This window comes from Sprattus sprattus (genome assembly GCF_963457725.1).
Source record: "Sprattus sprattus genome assembly, chromosome: 4".
Taxonomy (NCBI): Eukaryota; Metazoa; Chordata; class Actinopteri; order Clupeiformes; family Clupeidae; genus Sprattus; species Sprattus sprattus.
In genome coordinates, this window is record NC_137923.1 from 8,103,065 (window position 1) to 8,110,136 (window position 7,072).

The window sequence follows — 7,072 nt, forward strand, 5'->3', positions numbered from 1 at the left end:
AAATGTCGCCCCACCATGGTGTCAAGTGGTATTGCAGTCCAAGGGCAGCTCTGTATTTTGTGTTGTGCGATAAAATACATTTTGACAGTATGTAAACAATGTTTTCTATTCTTATGACTCACTAGTAGACATTGGCTCTTCCAGAGGTTACTTTACAACGATGGGATTGAAGTTGTTTATGCTTACAATGCTATTATGACTATCTCTGGTATCTAAATGTTGTTTAATTCTTTGAATCTCTGTGGGTTGTTATCACTTTGTGCAGTGTATTTAGAAGAAGAGTAAGGCATGATGTATGTCATCTCATATCACGTCATGCCAGTTTTTGTATGACAGTTTGCCAGTTTCCTTTACTGTGGGCCTCATGGCACAGTAGTAGAGAGCAGAGTCTGAGAGTTTAGCAGAAGAGATGTCCAGAAACATCTGATTCCTCTCCTTATTCATTCTCCCAGAGAATCGCGGTTCTAAGTCTGATTTTTCTGTCTTATCAGGACTAGTGATGAACAAGAGAAACTGGGGTGCTGATCTTGGATACTGGCGATACCACTGTAGAGAGTGTGCAGAGCTGTAGTTACAGGAGAGGGTTACATTTTCTCCCTCCACTGTGTTGAGTTCAACACTATTTGGAGTAATTTTATTCCCAGAGGTTTTACCTGTACAGAGAAAAAACAGAAACATGTTAAAAAATGCTCAATTGTTTCATTTTCTTATGACTGTTTCTTCATTATATGACTTTGATTTTGTGTTTACCTGAAAAGTCCATGAGTAATATGCCCAGAAAGAAGATCATTGTGGAGGTCTGCAAATCCAAGGTCTACACAACTTAAATGTCAGTCCCTTCAAGATTCTCATGGGTAGGCATCATGATCTTCTATAGCTCCTCCCTCTTGGCAAACAGACAAGACTTTGTGTGAAGTTGAGTACATTTCCACATAGTATTTGGAAAGGTTATGTCTCTATTACATAACTGTGTTTGTAAGTGTTTGTAGTAAATGTTCTCTTAACATATGAGAGAAGTAGACTTTCAATCAGCTATCTGCTTTGGATATACAGTAGGGTACTGAATGCTGACAGATGCATTTGAAATTGTCCGCAATCTCATAATAGCGTTGTTGTGCAATGTTATACTGTATTATACTGTATTTGATTGAGCCTCAGTTATGTAGCTTGATTAGTGACGGTGCATGGTCAAATAATAAATTCATGGGTTATGGCAGTCTGCATGGTTTTACCCACTTTCTGCTCATTGAAGTCACCTCTCACATGTGGGCATTATAAGTACTGGTTTGAGAGAAGTGCTGGGGGCTGAGGGGCTGCATTTTGTTGTTTTACAGTCCTGTCACTGTGGGCCTCAGAGCAAAGTTGTACACAGCAGAGTCAGACACTTTCTGAGATTCTGGACGATCAGAGGAAATGAGCTGGAGGTGAAGTTTAGTCTGGAGTGAAATCCGAAAATATTATTCAAACAGATTGATGAAGTAAAATCAGACGTACTGTACTAAAGAAGTCAGTCACAGACTAGGCCTGTATTGCCACCATGTGGTCAATTATTTACATTGCAGAGACAAACAATTATTTTTTTCTGAATTAAAATTTCAGTGCAGTAAGCAGGTAAGTGAGGGGATCCATTCTAAGTTGGTGAAGTCCCCAAAAGAAGATATTCAAAAGAGTAGGTGCTAATATTAGAGAACAGTTGTGTTAGTCATCAGACACGTAACACTTAGAGGCTTAACACCAAAAGGGATGACACATAAAGCTGTTTTACCTTTGGACGCAATGACTCCTTGGGTGGCTGGAGTCATACTATCTTGTAAATTGTAACCTGCAAAAGTAAGAGTGGAATTGTGATTCTATGGTTTTATTTTATTCATTCCATACCCTTGAGACAGTAAAACAAATTTCCCCCTAAAAATGATTTCCCACTAAACTTTAAAGTAGGCTCACAAAACCCACCTGTGATTGTTAAAAGAAGAAACAGTAGAAAAAGCATGGTTACAGTGTTGTATGAAAAGGCAGAGATCACAAGTAAAGGTGTAAATCCTACGTGTGACATCTGCAGCATGAAGCGTCCCTCCTGTACAGTATACTGTGTATGTCTCATCTAGTTGACTCCTCTTAAATGTCTCTGCAGTTGTACTCTCTGAGCACATTTACCTCAGGCCCTCACACAAAAATAATCCCCAAAGAAAACAGGTAAATAGATTCTAGATAATAAGCAGTTAAGTTACACTTGAACAGAGGTGTCCGATTGTTGCAATGCATGCCAGAAGGTGTACATTTATTGTGATGTACAGGCATGTCTTTCCCTCAGTGCCAAACAGGTTTTTGTGTGGCAGACTGTGGTTTTGTGTCACTGTGGGCGTCAGAGCACAGTAGTACAGTGCAGAGTCAGAGACTTGAACAGAGGAGATCTCCAGAAAGACTTGAGTTTTCTCTTTGTTTAGTTTCACCATCAGACGAGGATCTACTTCTGACCTTTGGGGTTGTCCAGTGCTGTGTAGCATGAGCAGGAGGAACTGAGGAGCTGATCTGGGATACTGGCGATACCACTGTAGACTTACTGCTGATGAGTAGCTGCAGGATAAGGTGACATTAGATTCCTCCTCTGTTGAGACTTCAGTTCTGTCTGGAGTGATTTTATTTCCCATACAGACACCTGAAAAGAGAAAAAAACAAATATAGTCAAATGTCATCTCAAGTTTTAAATAATTTATAGATGATTTGTCAAAATACAGTGCCCTTCGAGAGCCACATTTCTGTTCATTTTGTAGGTACCTGCTAAGATACTGAGCCAAAACACTCTGTAAAGTAACATTGTAAATGTCATCACCAGAGTACCGCTACAATAGGTAACTATGCTGAAAAATGTCCTCGTCCAGTAGCATGAAAGGGGCATCATGTGTGGCATGAAACACTGACAGCAGTAGTGTGATCAGTCTGACACTGAGCAGACTTGCAGGAGGCTCCCTTATGACTGACACACCACTGGCACATGACTCCTCCTTGTGGTTAAAGTGAGAATTAAAGCATGGCAACATATTTTTGTTGTAATTACCTCCGGCAAGGAGGTTATGTTTTCACCCCTGTATGTTTGTTTGTTTGTTTGTTTGTCAGCAGGATTACGCAGAAACGCATGGACCGATTTCCATCAAACTTTGTGGGGAGATTGGGTAAAATAATGGCAATAATTGATTAGATTTTCAGATGTCAAGGTCAAAGGTCAAGGTCACAAGGCGGAGGTTTGCATTCTCTGAATGCTCCCATTCTTGTTAATCATGTTTTCACGGTCTTCTCTCGACAGTTTGAAAGCCTTATTATTTCCATGTCTCATTCCTAAGAAAACTTTTGAGCTCAGTTATTATTGGAAGTGAGGTCAAATTCATAATTGAACTGTTAAAATATGCAATGTTAAGCATTAAGCACCTGGACTAGTGAATGGTTTATCCTCGTCTTATGTGTTGTTTCCCTTCAATGATTTGAGATGTTTGCCCTGGCTATGGTCTAACTGAAAAGCAACAGGGTTTTTGATTGGTGGCTTTTGGTCTTCCATAATGGATTAAATTAAAGATGCAGCTCATTTATAAATGTTACCTGCTATGGCTATGGAGATTAACACTGAATAGAGCAGCAAAGTAAACTCACACAAGGTTCACAAAACACATCTCTGTTACAAATATAATTTCAGATGTGTCATGTGAGCTCCTCCTCTAGAACCATGCCAGAGTAGCTTTAGTGTCTCTCCATAGGGACCATTTGTTTCATAGATAGGGACTGTGTTTTACTGAGAATCATTTACAATATAGTGAATAGATAGTCTGAAAATGATATTTTTGTTTTGTGTTTTTTCTTTAATTATTACTGATTACAATTGATTTTTTTTTTCATTAGATGTGTTGATTGATGTCTAGAAATTTTTCTTTTTCTCTGTTGACTCGTGCTTGATGGAAACAGGTGGGAGTCAAACCGTTTTAACAAATAAGTATACTGAAACATGAAAAAATTATTTCCAGTGCACAGTGCCTTTTCAAGAATATCTGTATGCCTTTTTCCTCCATCTTAGCTGTGAGGGTTTTTGTTCAGTGCAGCTGGGTTTCCTGGCACTGTGGGCCTCAGGGCACAGTAGTAGACAGCAGAGTCTGACACTTCAGCAGATGAGATCTCCAGTGAAACTTGCTTTGCTGTTGTGTCATGCTTGATTGACATCCCAGGAACAGGAGGAGTTGCATTGTTTATGTAGCCTTGATAATCAAGAATGAGAAACTGTGGCACTGAGTCAGTAAACTGGCGATACCAGTGCAGACTGTCAACAGATCCATTGTACTTGCAGATGAGCTGAACATTTTCTCCTTCTATTGCATGCTTCACTGCAGTGTTGGGGACAATGGAGTTTCCAGCACTCTTACCTTTTATGAGAGGGATTTACACATAATTAATGATAATACATTCGTTATTTTTGAATACTTTCAGCTATTTAATGCTGCAATAATATATATAGATAAATCTGAAGTTCTCTTACCCAAGAAAGTTGAAAACAGAAGCACTGTTAAAGGAATCATCATGGTAGAGCACATAGTGTAGTTCATGTGTGAGGCTGGTATGCAAATCTGTGTGGATTCAGTTCTTTCCACTCAGGCATTTTCATCAGATCTCACCATGATGCTGTCTGTCTGTTCAGCTCCTCCCCTGACTGGTAGAGAGGATTGGTCATGAGCTGCACTGTACCTTTACTGGTCAGGATAGTAACACAGAAGTGTAGTAATTCTACTATTGGAGTAATTTCACATATTCTGTTTAACTGCATTATCATCTTGGTATACAGCAGAGTCCAACCTTTTGGACTTTTGTTTCATAATGACTCTTGTTCTGACAATTCTGCCAGTGGCCTCACTTCTCACTCACGTCCCATTCCTGCAGGACCTGTTTGCCTCTAGGACTCTGAGGCGGGCAGGTAAGATTGTTGCCGACCCCTCCCACCCGGGACATAAACTCTTCGAGGTACTTCCCTCCGGCAGGAGGATGCGGTACATCAGGACCAAAACCTCACGCCACAAAACCAGCTTTTTCCCGGCTGCAGTTGGCCTTGTTAACAAGGCCCGGGACCCCCACCTGACTTGGACTCGTCTCCAGAGTTGAGTTGAGAGCTGAGTTGAGGTGAGATTGGCCTTCAATCTCTCTTTGAATGTTTCATCATTAGACCCTGATGTGGAATATCTCCACAGTATGTATGCAGGGATTCCATGAGGTTTCTGTTGGTACCAGAACAGGTAGGCCACTCCTGTGCTGATGTAGGTACAGGGGAGAGTTACTGAATCTCCCTCAGAGGCAGTGAGAAATCCTCCTGGCTGATCAACAGAGTCTTCACTTCTGCATTCTGAAATCACAACCACTAAGTTGAACAAACAACTTCTACAACATCTAGAAGTAACATATGTCACTTTAATGGAAAGTTGACAATGGTTAGGACTTCTACCAAAATAAAATAAAGTAATGCAAAATAATTTCCCCAGGCTAAGTCCCATGGTTAAACAGTTCATTTCAAGAGATTTTTATCAACAGATTTTCTTCCTAGCAGTTATCTCTCCTTGTGGATCCAGAGTGTTTCTACAGGCTTAATGACATATCATATGCTAATATGTACTTGTCTTTCTGAGGAAAGAGGTGTAATGTTGCCACCTTGTGGATGAGGAAGGGTTTGAAGCTATTTTTGAATGAAACATCATTGATTGTGAAACATGTCCACTTTTTTAAATGAAAACCCATTATGCCAGAATAGCAATGTTACCACATGGTATGTTAACGTAAACGTAAACGTAAATGTAAATGTAAATGTAAATGTAATGTAATGTAGTGTAAATGTATGCAAAGCATACATTAATGTATCCTGAATGCTTGTCATTCCACAACATTTTTAATGTTAAAATGTGACCTGCAATGGCTGTGGAGAGTAGCACTGAATAGAACAGCATAGTAATAATAATCATAATAAAACTTTTTTAATATAGTACCTTTCATGCAAAAGAATGCAGCTCAAAGTAAACTCCACAAGGTTGACAACACAGCAAAGAGTGCAGCTTATGCAGCTTGAACTCTGACTCAAATATTACTCTGGTGTGAAAAGATCATGTCAGGGCACATGTCATTAGGGCTCCTCCTGTTCAATCAAACTGTCTCGTTTGCCTCATGTATGAGACTGTGTACAGTAAACAGTTTAAACATGGGCTACTGCTATGTCCAAATTTCTGGAGCAAATAGCTGGTACTTCAAATGTTTTTTCCTCTGTAAGAGAGCAAGTATGTAGCTTGGAACGTATTACATGTCTTATCACACAATGCTTCCTTTGATAGACATTAAATACAATAACAATGTAGTATGGAAATCTAGTTTGTGGTTCTTAATAACACAAACAAGTGTAAAAGACAACGCTCCAACAACACAAACTATTTTCTTTTGGATTACCATGCTTTTGTGATGTCAGACTAGCTGCATGTTTATGTCATAATAAGCAGCAGCAGCTACACATTCTAGAGATTGTTTTGGTCTCTTCTGCTTTTTACTGAAAGTAAGAAACTGTGCTGCTGTTCAGGTACTCAGGAATACCTCACTCAAGTGGATTAACTAGAGACAATCTCTAGTGTTGATTACTAACAGAGTAAGTAAGAAAGCCATTCCAATGTCAATGTATACTATATTTTCATGTTCTTGAAACAGTTTTTCTCAGTTCATTTTATGGTTCAAAACTCAACATACTGGTTGTTTAGTTCAAGTAGTCAGAATGTCAAACGGGATATTAGAAACTGATGATGAAGTATTATCAGACATACTGTGCTAAAATGGTGAGTAAAAGACTAGACCTGTGTTGCCACCATGTGGTCAATTGTTTACATTGCAGAAAATTAATTATACATACTGTGATGTCTCATCTAGATGACTCTTCCTCTTAAATGTCTCTGCAGTTACACTCTCTGAGCCCATTTACCCTATAGGCCCTCACACAAAAATACTCCCCAAAGAAAAGAGATGAAATATTCTAGATACTAAGCAGTTAAGTTATAGCCTGACGATGTCATACTCA

General features: G+C 39.3%; 1 gene segment (V, D, J or C); it reads right to left on the reverse strand.

Annotated features, from left to right (window-relative positions):
• Positions 1–303: 303 nt before the first annotated feature.
• Positions 304–1,802, reverse strand: LOC308363329 (T cell receptor alpha variable 18-like). The segment is given in 2 exons: positions 1,766–1,802; positions 304–653 (listed from the first exon to the last, which is right to left on the reverse strand).
• Positions 1,803–7,072: the final 5,270 nt, after the last annotated feature.